The sequence below is a fragment of the Propithecus coquereli genome, unplaced genomic scaffold, assembly GCF_000956105.1.
Source record: "Propithecus coquereli isolate 6110/MARCELLA unplaced genomic scaffold, Pcoq_1.0 Scaffold307, whole genome shotgun sequence".
Classification (NCBI taxonomy): domain Eukaryota; kingdom Metazoa; phylum Chordata; class Mammalia; order Primates; family Indriidae; genus Propithecus; species Propithecus coquereli.
This window is the reverse complement of record NW_012148697.1, coordinates 462,856-479,326: the sequence shown is the minus strand read 5'-3', so window position 1 is coordinate 479,326 and position 16,471 is coordinate 462,856. Positions and strand designations below refer to the sequence as shown.

General features: G+C 43.8%; 1 protein-coding gene and 2 pseudogenes across 1 annotated transcript in view; 1 reads left to right on the top strand and 2 right to left on the bottom strand.

Annotated features, from left to right (window-relative positions):
- The window catches only part of LOC105814811, a 19,215-nt pseudogene extending 15,376 nt beyond the window's left edge, over window positions 1-3,839 (top strand).
- ARHGEF4 (Rho guanine nucleotide exchange factor (GEF) 4) overlaps window positions 1-16,471 on the bottom strand; it is a 133,469-nt gene that overhangs the window by 34,427 nt on the left and 82,571 nt on the right. The window lies entirely within an intron of this gene.
- The window catches only part of LOC105814810, a 39,338-nt pseudogene continuing 30,278 nt past the window's right edge, over window positions 7,412-16,471 (bottom strand).

Sequence of the window (16,471 nt, the reverse complement as noted above, 5' to 3'; positions counted from 1 at the left end):
TGTAGTATCCCAAGAATGGAAAAACAAGCACCACATGTACTCACCATCAAATTGGTATTAACTGATCAACACATAAGTGCACATATAAGAATAACATTTATTGGATGTTGGGCAGTGGGGAGGGGAGGGGGACAGGAGGGGACGGGTATTTGCATACACAAAGAGTGCGATGCGCACCATCCAGGGGATGGACACACTTGAAGCTCGGATTGGGGGCGGGAGGAAAGGGCAACATACATAACCTAAACACCTGTACCCCCATAATATGCTGAAATAAAAAAAAAAAGACAGAGACTGTTGTGATGGGAATGTTCTAGTTCTTAAGCTGGGTGTTGGTTGCATAGGAATGTTCACTTTGTGAAAATTCATCACCTGGTTAGAAGTCTATTGAGGAGAACCAACTTACTCACCCATTACATGTGTTTTTCTCTGGCGTAATTATTAACAGTGTCTTTCACTGTCAAAAATGCCTCATTTTGTGTGATAGATAATATAGCCGACCTACATCTTAGAATTTTACAAGGTCGCAGTCCCCTGTCCCTATTATTTTACAAATAAAGAAAATGAGGAGAAAAAAATGCACTTTTATGTATGCATATTATACAAGAAAAGTTTTACGAAGAACAGCTATGTTGATCCAATTTTTCTGCTTTTTAGGATTTTCATCTTAAAAAACAAGTACTCAAATAAACACACAAATACGTTTTTACAAGTGTTTTGATCCCAGCATTGATTCTAATACTAAAAAATTAAAGACAAACTAATTGTATAATATATTATTAGGAAACTAGTAAAATACGTTAATGTACACTTACATAATGAAATACCATGCAGCCAATTCAAAAGAATGATTTAGCCCTATATTTATTTTTAAAAGTCACTAAAAACATATTATTGATGTGAATTAAAAAGTAGGTTAAAAACCAGTATGCAGAGTGTGAATCTTATTTATGAAAATTAATTAAAAGACAAATAACGAAAAGGCACACACATACCAAAGGTTATGTACCAAACTGTTAACAGTATCTATTTCTGGATGGTGGAATTTCAGATGAATTTAACCCTAATTATTTTCTGTTGTTTTGAATCTGTCAAGATGAATATATTATCTTCATAATCAGAAGAAGCAATAAACATGTTTATATTTTAAAACAAATATTTGTGAAGAGTTAATAAAAAAAACACGGAAATACCCTAGGTTAAAAAAAAGTAGCAAGAACATCTTAAAAAGTTGGATGAGAAGTAATAAATGCCTGTTCGAAGGTGCCAGGCCGGGCTGAGGCCGAGCAAGGCGCCAGGCGGGGCGGTCGCTCAGCATCCGGCCGCCTCCCCCAGGCCGCGCCGGCTCGGCCCGGACACACCGCGGTCCCACCCGCTGCCCGAGCCTGAGCCGCCGCGGCTGCCCGAGGCGTGGGCTGTCGGTAAGGTTGTCACGGCGGCCAGACAAACGCCTTCACTCTGTGTCCGACCCCTTCAGTGAGAGTTTCCTCTGCAATTTCATAGCATATACCACGTCCTCCACTTCGTGTTTTCGTGGAAGAGCCGAGTCCCCGTCTGCCCTTCCCGACTGTGAGGCCCTGAGCGCCGCGACAGCCTCTCCTCGCCCAAACCGCCCGCCGGCCACGTTCACACTCCGCTTTACAGCGCTTCAGAGACCCCAGCTCTGCTCAGCAGGACCGACGGGCCTCATTTTGGCCCCTCTTTATCCCCTGGACTTAGTTAATGACCTTTTGCTCCCTTCGTCATCCCCTGGGCTTGGTCCTTCACAGAGCGGCCTCTCTGCGGGTCAGCTCTCGCAGCAGGCGCAGGGCTTCGGCGGGGACCCTGGCTGCACATGCTCGTCGCTTATCATTCCCACTCCCCAGCCCAGGCAGGACCAGGCAGACTGAGCGCAAAGCCCCGACAGCGTAAAAGATCCTTAAGGAAGCGTCAAGTGTCTACTCCAGAAAGATCTCTTTGGGAAAATGGCAGGAATCGAGCACCGATGAATAGTAGACAACTGTTCCTGGATGGCACGTGATGTGGCCTTTCCCTAATGGGTGACAGTCTCTACTCAGTGGGTGACAGGCTCTGCACCAGTCCCTGCCGCTGCTTGGCATGCAGGCTGTGTGACTCCAGGGAGCGGGCCCGTTAGCAGTCTCCCGCTGCAGCCGCAACAAGCACAGTGGCTTGAAACAACGTACATCGGTCACCTCCCGGTTCCTGCAGGTCAGAGGGCCCAGCACAGCGTGGCTCAGCTGGTTCTCTGCTTCGAGTCACACGGAGCCTCAACCAAGGTGTGGTCAGGGCTGTATCCCTTTCTAAAGGCTCTGAGGATGGTTCCACTTCCGACCTCATTCGGGTTACAGGCAGGGTTCAGTTCCACGAGGGTGTGGACGGAGGTTCCCGATTCGTTGATCTGCCTTGCATCCCGGGGCTCATGGCACCTTCCTCCACCTGCTCCCAGGCAACGGTGGGTTGAGTTCTTCTGCTTTGGGTCTTCCTGCCCTCCTCCTCTCGGTTGCATCTTTCTCATCTCTTCTGCCTTCACATTCTGCTTCTACGGGCTCCTGTGGTGCGCTGGGCCTGTCCACGCAGTCCAGAACCATCGCCCCACTGCAAGGTCAGCTGATCAGTGACCTCAGTTCCATCTGCAAAGTCCCTTCCTGGCAGTCCCTAGATTCCTGTCTGAGTAAATAACTGGGGGCTGGGGGTCTTGAGGGAACACCCTGAGAACTCTGCCTACTACCGATGCACCTTCTAGACTTTTCCCCTGGGAAGCAGTCCAGTACCTGGGGTCTCTGCTGTCCATGACACATCCCCCAGCTCCCAAGTAGCCTTGCCGCCCGGCTCTCTGAGGGTACCCTGGCAGCTTCCACCCGTCCCCTCCCCTGCAGGGGCAGCAGGCCAGCTCCTATGGGTCACCTGCATACTGGAGGAGCCAGGGTGGCCAAGACAGAAAGATGGGGCCAGCCCTCGAACCATCTCCAGGGTCCCAGCTTTTCCTAACGTGCAGAAATCTCACCCACAGATCTCAGGTGCAAGTAAATGACTCCCAGAAGTGAACTTCAACACAGAAAAGGACGATCCCCACACAGGGAGAAAGTAAGGACTGTGTCAGAGTCTCGCGGAGGCCCAAGAATGCAGTGGAGGAGGCTGGGCTGCAATGCCACATGGACACCCCCACGTGGTCGGCAGCTCACAATTGCTCACCCCACGCTGCAATTCTCTGAGATTCCAACATGGCCGCAGGGCTGATGCAGAGCTGGGCACTCTTTTTGGGCCGGTGCGCCACACGGCACGGCCGGTGGGCTCAGCCCACAGGATGTGTGCTAAACGGCTGGGCCACTCCTGACTGCTGACTGCTGGGGGCTTGCCAGCGCTGCCCGCCCCTCTTGCCCTGCATGTGGAAAATCAACGTGGACAACGCAAGCCCGAGGCCAGGGCGGTGGGACCCAGTGAAACCCACAGCCACTGGGCCTTGCCCTGCTCTCCAGAAAGCCCATCATATGAGCAACAAACCCTTCACTCCCTCTTGGTGTGTGTGTGTGGCACTGACAGTCTTCTCATCCAAACCAAATTTTGGAGTGAGTGGGGGCTTGATTCTGCCCTCCAGGGGGCAACCACAAAGCAAGGTGCAAGCTATTTGCCCACACCGTGCCAAATAAACATGTGGAGGTGCTGCCTCCCAAAGGCGGCTGAAACGTGCGTGTCCCAGATCAGACCATTCTCCCCTCTTCTGTGAACACAGAAGTCTGGTCGTGGGTCCTGGGGGCCCCGCTGGGTCCGAGCTCACCATGGCCTGGGGTGGGGCTGGGGGCAGCCTGTGCAGAGGCCAGGCAGGCCTGGAGGACCATTGAGGCCAGGCCGAGGGCGTGACAAGGAGGGACCCCCTATGCCACCGAGGGCGCTTGGCCATCCCACTAACCTCCCAGAAGTTTTTTCCTTATTTTGAGGTAAAAGAATTATAGAGTGGAAAACTTCAGAATATGGTTAAAAACCATCAGAGAGGCCGTGATTCCATAGACGTACTCTGAGCTCACGCTGCCCTTGGCCCAGCCTCCTGCCTTTCTCGCCTCCCTGAGAGGCAGGTCTGGTCTCTTGGGGTGTTTGGAAGCTCTACGTGTGGGGTGAAGACCCCATATGGCCCCCCAAAAAGATGCTCCTTTGGCTGTTGAACCCTTTGGGTTTTTGAAAAGTCCAAATTCAGTGAAAACTTGCAAAGGGTCCCTGTACAAATATTTCCAAATCATTATTACCCAGTTACCCCAGTTAAGTCCTTTCGAATTAAGCCCATCAATTTCACAAAAGCCTGCTTCCCAGAGACTGATGGAAGCAAGCAGCTGATGGATATATCTAGGCTAGGTTGTCACATATGATCTTCTCCACATTTCTGCATTTTAGCATCGTTCTAGCAACTGCCGTCACATACAATCCAAAGCAAGGCGGACTGCCAACCAGTGTGAGCAAGAACGAGATCCTGTCTCTACAAAAAACAGGCAAATTAGCCAGGTATGGTGGTGTGTGCCTGCAGTCCCAGCTGCTCGGGAGGACTGCATGAGCACAGGAGTCTGAGGTTGCAGTGAGCTATGATGACGCCGCTGCACTCTAGCTTGAGCCACAGAGCAAGACCTTGTCTCAAAACCAAAAACCAAAAACAAAAACAAAACAACCAAAACACAAAACACAACCAAACAAAGGAAAAAACCCCATACTGACAATGCCAAATGCTGGCCAGGACGTGGAGCAACAGGAACCCTCATTCATTGATGGTACAGCCACTTTGGAAGACACGTGGTTTCTTACAAAACTAAACTTACTCTTACCACATAACCCAGAATCACATTCCTTGTTATTTACCCAAATGAGTTAAAAACATGCCCACATAAAAACTGTACACAAATGGTTATAACAGCTTTATTCATAATTGCCAAAACTTGAAAGCAACCAAGATGTCTTTCAAAAGGTGAATGGATAAACACGTTGATATATCCATACAATGTAAAATTATTCAGCAATAAAAAGAAATGAGCTATGAAGCCGCGAAAAGACATGAAGGAAACTCAAATGCAGACTGGAAGGCGAGAGGAGCCAGTCTGAAAGGCTAATGCAGTGTGATTCCAACTACGAGACACTGTGGAAAAGGCAACACTATGGAGACTGTAAAAAAAATTAGTGGTTGCCAAAGGTTCAGGGTGAACAGGCAGAGGCCAGGGGAGTTTTAGGGCAGTGAAAGTAGTCTGTATGATATTGTAATGGTAGACATGTGTCATTATATGTTTGTCAAATCCCACAGAGACACCTAGACTGAGCCCTAATGTAAACTGTGGACTCTGGTTAATAACATTGCACCAACACTGGCTCATCAATTGTAACCAACGCGCTACACTAATGTGAGATGTTAACAGTAACCGGGGGGCAGGGTGTGGGGTATATAGGAACTCTCTGTACCCTCTGCTTAATTTTTCTGTAAACCAGAAACTGCTTGAAAAAATAAAGTCTATTAATTAAACAAATGGTAGCATAGTTTTACACATGCTAAATGGTTAGGAAATACATAAATACTATAATAAATATGGCACTTTGCTGCGAAAAAGACCCGCAATTTGCTTGCAGAAGTGGCATCGGAAGGGCTGCAGCTCCGAGCTACTGTGAGGTGGTGGAAGGGGGGTTATCTGAAATCAGAAGCGAGGTGACTCCAGATGTGGGAGGGCACAGCTGTGACACCCGTGAGCCAAGGTGCTGGCGCGGCCCGCGTGAGCGCACTCCTGTGCGCTCGCTCTCCGCAGAGTGCAGCTTTCTGCATTCACCTAGTGTTTCTGGTGGATAAAAGTGCACGTAGCCAACAAAAAATATGCATGACGCTCAGACAGTTCCCTAATATAACAGTCATTCTGGAACAAATTTGAGTTTTCAAAACAAGCATTAAAGCAGAACAGATCACATATAATGAAAGCAAGAAATACAGTCTATGTGCTTGTTACCCAGCTTCAATCTTATAGAATTAGGACTTGAATTGCTCAATCTAGAAAGGAATTTTCTTAACTTGGCAAAGGTTATCTGCCAAAATCTACAGCACACTCTGTATTTAACGGAGAAAGCTAAAATATGTTTGGTTTAAGATAGGAAACAAGACAAGGATGCTCATCATCCCCGCTGTTTACCAGGAAACTGGAGGTCTTGGCCATCCTGTAAGTGAATCAAAAGAAACAAAAGGCATAAGGATTATAAGAAAAAAATGTCATAATTTAGAAATGATGTACTCATCTATCTAGAAAAAAATACATAAGAGAAGCATCAAACTATTAGACCTAATAAGAGAGTTCATCAGGATGGCTGAAAATTAATAAGTTTTTTTTATTATACCAGTAATAGCAACCTGCTAGAAAATATAATAGAACAATAGCATTCCCAATAGCAAGAGCCCTTAAAATATCTAGAAATTAATCAAGAATTAACTAAGACCTCTATAAAAAACATTTTGAAACTCTAATAAAGGAAACATAGAAAATGGTATGAATAATTAGAGAAAGAGTTCATGCTCTCAGAGGCTCTTGGATGGGATAACTTAAAGATGCTTTTTTTTTTTTTTTTGAGACAGAGTCTTGCTCTGTTGCCCGGGCTAGAGTGAGTGCCGTGGCGTCAGCCTACCTCACAGCAACCTCAAATTCCTGGGCTCAAGCGATCCTCCTGCCTCAGCCTCCAGAGTAGCTGGGACTACAGGCATGCGCCACCATGCCCGGCTAATTTTTATACATATATATATATTTTTTTAGTTGTCCAGATCATTTCTTTCTATTTTTTAGTAGAGACGGGGTCTTGCTCTTGCTCAGGCTGGTCTCAAACTCCTGACCTTGAGTGATCCACCTGCCTCGGCCTCCCAGAGTGCTAGGATTACAGGCGTGAGCCACCGCACCTGGCCTAAAGATGTTAATTATATACCCATTAATCTATAAATTTAATGCAAGCCTGATAAAAATTTTAGTTAGAATTTTTGAGAAATTTGATAAACTTACTCTACAATGTATATGGAAACAAAAAGGACCATAAATGGGTAAGTCAACTTTGCAAAAGAAAAATATCTTCAAAAATGGAACAAATGGGCATATTCAAAACAGTAGCAATATAAATATGGCTTTTTTTTTCAAGTCTAACAATTTAATGCACTCAACCGTACAACTGTCAGAAACTAAACATGCTTTTCATCTTTTAAAAATTTCAAGCTCCTCATTCTCTTACAATTACAAAGTGAAACCCACAGGAGAACACATTCCTGATTATTTTAATTTGTAAAACAGATTCCATGTTTCATGGGCAGAACCAAAGGTAACCCTTCAACCACTTACGTTTTGTTCATGGCTATTAACACAAGGCCAGTGTATAAACACTACCTGAAAACACAGTTTTTCTAAGAGTAATAAAAAGTATTACACTAAAGAGTTAACAACCATTCAACAATTCTGAGATATTCATCAAAATGAGGTAAGTCTAATGTGTCATTTGCTTAAGAATTTAATGCTGAGGCGGAAAAACTCATTGAAAATATCAGTCTTCGTGGGACTCTCCAAGCGTAATGTCCTAACATATTATTCGTTACAGAGTCTGGCTGAGCTTCACATGGACTTTTCTTGGTGGGGCTGCAGTAATTATGGTCTTGTCCCAGACACGTGACTTGGGAAATACTGTTCCATTCACCAGGGCGGAGCTGGTATACGGCTGTCTCCCATTTCCAAATACCTAAAGTCAGCGTCCCCGTTTCCTGAGGGCTCTGTTGAAACAACAGTTATAAGAGACAACAACGCTGCTAAAATTTCTCCAGGAGTTTGGCTACTGTACAGGGAAACACCGGAAACGGCGGCGCATCCAGACTTCTCATCTGCAATGGCAATCTGCTGCTGTGATTCCTTCCGCCAGTCCCCCGCCCTCTCACGGTCACGTGGAGGCCACCCTGGGGCACGTGTTCTAAACGTTCACTTGGAAGTTTTCCACTTTGCGGGGAAGACGTAAGAGTGGCTAATTTCTGCTTTTTTGCCTTTGGTTTTTTAAGAAGTTTTAGGCGAAGTTTATGCATTTGCCCTTGCACTGCGTCTCCACGGTTTCCTGAAGAAACGCCGTTTCCAGCTCCGCGGGAACCGTGGCTGGGGTGCGCTCCGCAGCCTTCCGCTTCCTTCCTCCGGCTTCGGAGCCACCAGAATTATTCGCCCCTTTAACCGAAGGCCGCAAACCAGTCACGGTGCTTCTGCTACGAGCTGAAACACAAGGGGGCACGAAAGGAGCACCCTGCTCAACAAGCCTTTAACCCAACGTCCCACGAACGGCTTCTTCTGATTTTCTTCCACACACTGATTCCGTAAGGACTGAGCTGTCACGGTTAGAGAATCTGCTGCAGTTTCTTTTCCTTCAAATTAGATACCTGAGATATAACTTGCTCTGGTTTTAAGTTCCCAGTTTCGGTGTAAGGAGCTGTTTCAGCTGAGCGTCCTCGATTTCCGCGACTTCACCCGTGCGCAAACCGGGCGCGCGGCTCGCAGGCTCCGCACGGAGGCGGAGCTCCACGGCGCTCTCGGCAGGATTTTCTCCGCATGGATCTGACACTGAAGAAGCCATTAGCGATTCTTGTGACTACAAAGTATTTGTTTTGACAATTCCTGTATTTTCTGCCACAGGGTTACTTGCTAACAGGAAAGCTTCAGAGCTAGAGTGAAAAGCTGAGGCAGTTTTCTGGATAGTTTCTTCAATATTTTACCTCCAGAGGTAAAATATTATGTCCACCGAACCTTCTGGGCCTGGAAGTAAATGATCCCCATGAGCCACAGCTTCGTCCTGCGGGACAGCACGAGGAGCAGCTGACGCATCTGCAGGGCGGGGCCGGGGCTGCTACCGCCGAGGCGGCCTCACCCGCAGAACGGAAGCTGGAGATCGTGATTTCTCATCGCCGAAGGCATGTGATCATTAGTCTTTTTCAGCAGACGGCAAGCAGCTTCTCTGTCTGTCACTCGAGAGAGTTTACTTTTCTAAATAACAATATGTAACTCTGAAGCAGGAGCTTCAAAGTTCTCGTGCCTTCCAGAACGTGGGCCTTTTAAGTCGTCACATCCCAGCCAACTCCCATCAGCATCTAAAATCCATGTCATAAAATGATTAGTTGCATGGCACTGAATCACAGAAGTTATTTGATAAAGACGACCTTCACAATGAAATGTGCAGCACTGCAAGCCGTTCTGTGGTGAGCCTTCTGCCAAGTGCAACATGAATATGGTACTTTTTCCAATACCATTTTTCTTATTCGTGATTTACTGCTGCAAGTGTTACATGGGCCGAAATGGGCAGTGTTAAGTGGGTGCTACTCAGGGATGACATTTGTGAAGGTGACCGGACTTTTCATACACCTGTTTTGATACTGGTGTCCACACTGTGAACACTTAAAGTCCCAGGAAAAGAATATAGGAAGAGCTTTTCAGTGTGGGATTCTATTTGTAAGAGCAGGGGAAACGCAAACATAGGGCTTTCTGTATCATCTAGTGTGCATCTAAGCTGGGGCTGAAGTCTAATAACAATTTCATCTCTGACTTCATGTAGACAGGTCTCTTATCTCTGCATATATTTCTGAAGTAAGTTTTTTACAATCTCCACCTTTAACTCCATCCAATCAATTGGCACGCAGAGGCTTATTTCCTTGGTTATATTTTGTGAACAGCTGCCGGAATACAGATTCCTCCTCAGAGCACGGTTTGGTCACAGTGTTCTTTAACCCTTCGAGTGCACCAAAGCTGACAGGATACAGTCTAACCAGCAGAGAGCACAAGCATTTTCCCTCTGGACACACAAAGTCTAGTGAAATGATTTACATTTGCTCTCCAAAGGTATTTCCAGTTCAGACGTACATCTTTCGTTTTGAGGGGAAGTACCCCCAGTTCCAGAGACGTCAACTGTGGTAGGATCTTGTTCAGCAGCCATGTAACAATATCAGCTACCAAAACCTCATTCTGCTCCAAGGAGTCAGCTGTCCTACCTGGATTTGATGCGGTTTCATTATATACTTCTCTATTATGTTTGCTGTTCAAAATCTGTTTGCCAGCAGTAACAATGACTTCTAGTCTTTTTGGAATTTGCTAAAAGAAGTGAGTCTTTGCAGCTGGTTTCTAAGATCTTTCTCTTTTGAGGCTTACTTAGAGAGTGACACTCTTCTGAATCAGGAGAAATTCGGTTATTAAGTGACTTAGAGCCTAAAGGATAGACGCCCTGCCTGGGGCACTCCCCTTCCTCCTACGGGTCGACGTGGAACCTGTTCCAGCTGGAGCCCACACCACCTAGTTGCAACATTCAACCCACAGTCACTCTCGGACTGCTCCTCCCCGCCAGTGTCTCTGCTAGGAAAGTGGCTTTCCTTTCTGGCGTTAGAGCAAGACCAGCCAAAGGAATGCACCAATGATACATAAGAGAAAGCTCAGATAATTTATGCACATATGAAAACGTAACCTTTGATAACGGTGGTGCCACAAAGCAAGAGGGAAAGGACAGACCGTCAGCAGTGAGTGTTGGACACACCGGACACAGAGAATGAAACTGGGTCCCCATCACCACGTATGCAATGGACTCCATGTGACTTTAACAGTTATACATGAATGGAAAAATATAAAATTAAAAGTTCGTAATTAGGAAAAATAAGGGCATTGAGTGATTGCTTAAGCAATAGCACAAGAAACAAGCCGTAAAGCAACAATACTGATTGATCGACAATTTTTATGCAGTAAAAGATATTGTGGATAAGATGGTAGTTAGATGACAAACTGTGAGAATATATTTGCAATATTTATATCCAACAAGGGATAATATATTCAAAACATAAAAGGAACTCTTGCAAATCAACCAGAAAAAGACAGAAATGAATAGAGAAAAATTATAATTGGAGAAATGCAAATTAAAATTATGACTTATCACTTTATATCCATTAGACTTCAGGAAAATTAGAAAGCTGGACTATTCCAGGTTTTGGTGATGGTGTGGGCATATAGGAAGTCTCACACTGTTGTTGGTAGAGGGTACACCAATGCAACCATTCTGGAAAAGTCAACTGGTAGCACTGAATTAAAATGAACCAGGTATTCCCTATGGCCCAGCGATTTCTTCCTGGATATAGATCACCCCAAATACCCACACAGTTTCTAAAGGGATATCTGCAATACTACGTTTTTTGCAGTACTGAGGAGGAGTAGACAGTTGAAGGCAATCTTGGCATTTATCACTGGAATAGCAGGTAAAATGTGGTAGACACAGATCATAGACTATAGCGAGAATCAAAGCCTGAAAAGTACACACAGCAACACAGGCAGGTCTTAAAAATGTAATGATAAGGAGCTTCGGCTTTTGGTAATGGCAGTCTATAATCCAAAACACTCACTCTAGGAGAACAGTCAGAGAGACTAGACAAAGTATAAAACACATGTGCTTCAAGACACGAGAGAGCTATTAAAATACGAAAAACAACCAGGTCAGGATAAGGAGGACAGCAGAGGCGCAGGCAGGCGAACCCAGTGTTTGTGCACCGTTCCCCTGGGACGGGGAGTGCCGATTCCTGATGAAACAGAGACGTGGCTAAGAGGCTGTGTAACACTCCCAACAACCTCAAAGGGCTAGAAGGAGAGGAAATGGATGCAAAAGCTCACCAAGGGGTGAGGGCAGAGGTTGCGCTTCGTGTTGGGACTCCAAAGGGCTACAAGCTAGGAGTAGGGACGAATTGTAAATAGATAGGCCCTTGCAGGACTCGGCTCAGCTTTGAATTATTTGAAATTGGACTGAAGTAACCCTAATTGCTAGTTCCCACAGTTGCTTGGCAGAAACAAATATAAATCCTCTCTGGAGAAAGATAATATCATCCTAAACCAAAAATTATTTCTACAAAGTAGTCTACAAATACCGTTCACAGCCAAATAAAATATGTAGGCACATGTGGGGGAGAGGCAACATGAACAAAAGAAGGGACCCCAACAGATACAGGTCCACAGGGTATCCAGACAGTGTGTTACCAGACACAGACTTAAAATTAATAAACTTACAGGTTTAAGGAGGTAAAAGGCAAGATTGACTATTTCAGTAGAGAAGTGAAAACCATAAAAAAAGAAGCAAATGGTAACTGTAGAGCTAAAAAATTCAATAACTAGAATCAAGAACTCAATGAATGTATTTAACAACAAGTTAGATACAGTGAACAGAGAAGATAGGTCAGACAAAAACGTTCAGAGTGAAGCCAAGACAGAAAGATGCCAAGCACGGGAGAGGGAGCAACACTGCAAATTCACACATGAGGTCTGCACGTAACTGCAGTCCCAAAAGATGCAAAAGAGGGAATGTGCTGGACATGATAATTAAAGAGAATAGCTGAGAATTTTCCAAAATAGGTGACAAACATCAAGCCACTAATTGAAGAAGCCCTATAACGTCTGTAATCCTAGCACTTCGGGAGGCCGAGGTGGGCAGATTGTTTGAGCTCAGGAGTTCGAGACCAGCCTGAGCAAGAGCAAGACCCTGTCTCTACTAAAAATACAAAGAAATTAATTGGACAACTAAAAATATATAGAAAAAATTAGCCGGGCATGGTGGCACACGCCTGTAGTCCCAGCTACTCAGGAGGCTGAGGCAGTAGGATCGCTTGAGCCCAGGAGTTTGAGGTTGCTGTGAGCTAGGCTGACGCCATGGCACTCACTCTAGCCCAGGCAACACAGTGAGACTCTGTCTCAAAAAAAAAAAAAAAAAAAAAAAGCCCTATGAACCATAAGCTGAGTAAATTAAAAAAAAATCCACATCTGGGCACATCAGTAACACTGCTGAAATACTAAGCAAAGAGAACATATTATAAGTAGTGTGAAGAGGAGGCAGATTGACTTTAAAGATGCAAAATTCAGAACAGCTGATTTTTCAGCAGAAACAATGGAAACTATAACACAATGTAACTATATCTTTAGAGTCAACTCCTAGACACAAGAAATGAAGTACTAGGCGCTGGGAGAACTCATCACCAGTAGATATACCTTAAAGAAAATACTAGGTGTGTTTATTCTGGCAGAAAAAGAAGGATCCCAGATAGCAAGGTGGAGATTCAGAAATAAATGAGCAATGAAATGCAAATATATGGGAAAATATAAATGAACACTGACTCTACAAAACATTAATATCCTGTTGAGTTAAAAATACATAGAGAAAAAAATACACAGAGAATTAAAATACATGACAACAATGGACTGTAAGTCAGGAGAGCGTAAATGCATTGCCCAGGAAGATGTTAAAAGTACTAATTTATATTAGACTTTAGAAAATAGGATTGGCTACATGATGTAATCATATAGGATAAACACTAAGATAATAATAAGAGTGTATAAATTTCAAGCTAATAGAAGATAAAAAATGGAAAAATAAAAAAGTCAATCCAAAGAAAGCAAAAAAGGAATGAAAAAGCAACTAAAAATAGGTGGGATAAATGAAAAGATTATTGAGATTATAGATTTAAGCCCAAATATATTACCAATTACATTAAACATAAATGGACTAAATATTACAACTAAAAGACAAAGGTTATCATACTGGATTTTTTTTTTTTTTTTTGAGACAGAGTCTCAGTCTCTTGCCTGGGCTAGAGTGCCATGGCATCAGCCTAGCTCACAGCAATTTCAAACTCCTGGGCTCAAGCGATCCTACTGCCTCAGTCTCCCGAGTAGCTGGGACTACAGGCATGTACCAGCATGCCCTGCTAATTTTTTCTATTTTTAGTCGTTTGGACAATTTCTTTCCATTTTTAGTAGAGACGGGGTCTCACTCTTGCTCAGGCTGGTCTTGAACTCCTGAGATCAAACGATCCGCCTGCCTCAGCCTTCCAGAGTGCTAGGATTACAGGTGTGAGCCACCGCACCTGGCCTATCATACTGGATTTTAAAATCCCCTTACTTGCTACTTATGAGACACATCTAAAACCAGAGAAAGGTTAAAAGTAAAAGCATGCAAAAAGATAGGTCATGCAAACACTAACCAAAATAAAGCAAGGCAGTATTTAAGGCAAAATGCATCATCAGAGGAATATTTAATAATGACAAAAGGTTAATATATAAGGAAGATATAACAAACCTAAATTTGTATGTTTGTAATAATGTAGCCTGTAAATATATTTAATATAAAGCAAATATAAAAATTAAAAATCCTAGTAGAAGGCCGGGCACGGTGGCTCACACCTGTAATCCTAGCACTCTGGGAGGCCGAGGAGGGCGGATTGTTTGAGCTCAGGAGTTCCAGACCAGCCTGAGCAAGAGCGAGACCCCGTCTCTACCAAAAATAGAAAGAAATTAATTGGACAGCTAAAAATATATAGAAAAAATTAGCCGGGCATGGTGGCGCATGCCTGTAGTCCCAGCTACTTGGGAGGCTGAGGCAGTAGGATCGCTTGAGCCCAGGAGTCTGAGGTTGCTGTGAGCTAGGCTGACGCCATGGCACTCACTCTAGCCCGGGCAACAAAGTGAGACTCTGTCTCAAAAAAAAAAAAATCCTAGTAGAATACTAGGCATACTTTCCTCAGCAACAGACAGAACAAGCAAACACACACAGCAAGATTTGACCTAATTGATATATTCTGCATCCAACAAGAAAATATATTGTTTTTAAGTACATATGAAACCTGAAAATATTATGAAAATCAACTAAGTTTCAACAAATTGCAAAGGGTTGAAATCATACAGAATTTTTCTGCATTCTAATACATAAATAAGCCAGAAATTAAGAACAAAAAGTTAATTAGAAAATCCATATACATTTGGAAATAAATATATTTCTCAATAATGCATGGGTCACAAAAGAAATTTCAATAGAAATTAGAAAATATTTTGAACTGAATGATAATTAATTAGGAGATGTTTAGAATGCAACCTTAACTGCTTAGAGGAAAGTGTATAGCATTAGGCTTGTACTAGAAAAAAAGGAAAACCCTCAATGTCTTTATTTTAACCTCATTCTTGAATGATACTTTATTTGGATAAAGAATTCTTAGTACTTGGAAGTCATTACTCCATTATCTTCTGGCTTTCACTGATACTGCTAGTAAGCAGGTTTTCATTCTAATATCATTCCACAGTGGAATCTTGAGTTCTCTCTCTTTCTCTCTCTCTTGTTGCTATTAGTATCTCCTACTTGTCTTGGATATTCTGCAGTTTCACCATCATGGGTGGCATATTGTAACTGTTGAATTGAAGATTCATAATTTTTATAAATCTTGGAAAATTTATAGCCACTCATTCTGCAACTATTGTTTCTTATCCTATTTTCTCCTTTTTTTCTTTTCCTTTCTTTTTTTTTCTTTTTTTTAGCTCTTTCCTCCCCTCCCTTCTCCTCTATTTTGAACACCTAGTAGATATATGAATGTTTCTCAAATGCCCTGGTTTATCACTAAACAGGGACCAATTTTTAGGTTATTTCTCAATTTGTAGACTGCGTGAGTTGATGTAAACCGAACTCCATATCCATGTAAGATACAGGCCAATATTTTAAATTCTCAAGGAAAGATTATTTCCCCCCTTACCCACAACCCAAACAGAGATAACAAGAGTTAAGAAGAATAAAAATCCACTTTTCTTCTACTAATGTGGCTCTTGGAGCATCTCAGTTTTGAGGAAGGTTTTAAGTTCCACCTCCAAGCCCTGCACGGGCCCACGGCCTGATCTGTTTCCAAGTGGACAACAGCTCTAGTGGCTAAACACCGCCTTTTCCCCCGCGGCAGCAACGTCAGAGTATGTGATCCTCAACTCTCCTCTTCCAAACCTCCTGGTGCTGGCACCTGGGCCTTCACTTCCATTTCTATGAGTTTAGCTGTGCAGTTAAGGTCATTTTTTTGTATTTTACCCAGTATATCAAGGGTTTTATAGCAGGAGAGTTTTTCAAATTATCTCAGCTCACCATCTTGCAGAACTGGAAGCTGTAATTTCATCTTTACCAATATACAAAATGCTAGCTGAGTGGCACCTCCTAGGGCTCTAAACTCCTCAGGAAGCTGACAATAAGAAATTAAATCTCTATTTTAACAGACAAATCATGGAATATTTCTGGAAATGTCAAATTGGTGAACTTTTAAAATTTTCACCAATACCTGAAACACTTATACACACAAATGCTTTATGTATCTCTTTAAACTGTGTTTAAGACATTTTCCCCCTTCAGCCATAGAGATTTTACTTTACTTTTTTTTTTTGAGACACAGTCTCACTCTCCTGCCTGGACTAGAGTGCCGTGGCATCAGCCTAGCTCACAGCAAACTCAAACCCCTGGGCTCAAGCGATCCTCCTGCCTCAGCCTCCCGAGTAGCTGGGACTATAGGCACGCACCACTATGCCTGGCTAATTTTTTCTATTTTTAGTTGTTTGGCTAATTTCTTTCTATTTATAGTAGAGACGGGGTCTCGCTCTTGCTCAGGCTGGTCTCGAACTCCTGACCTTGAGCGATCCGCCCGCCTCGGCCTCCC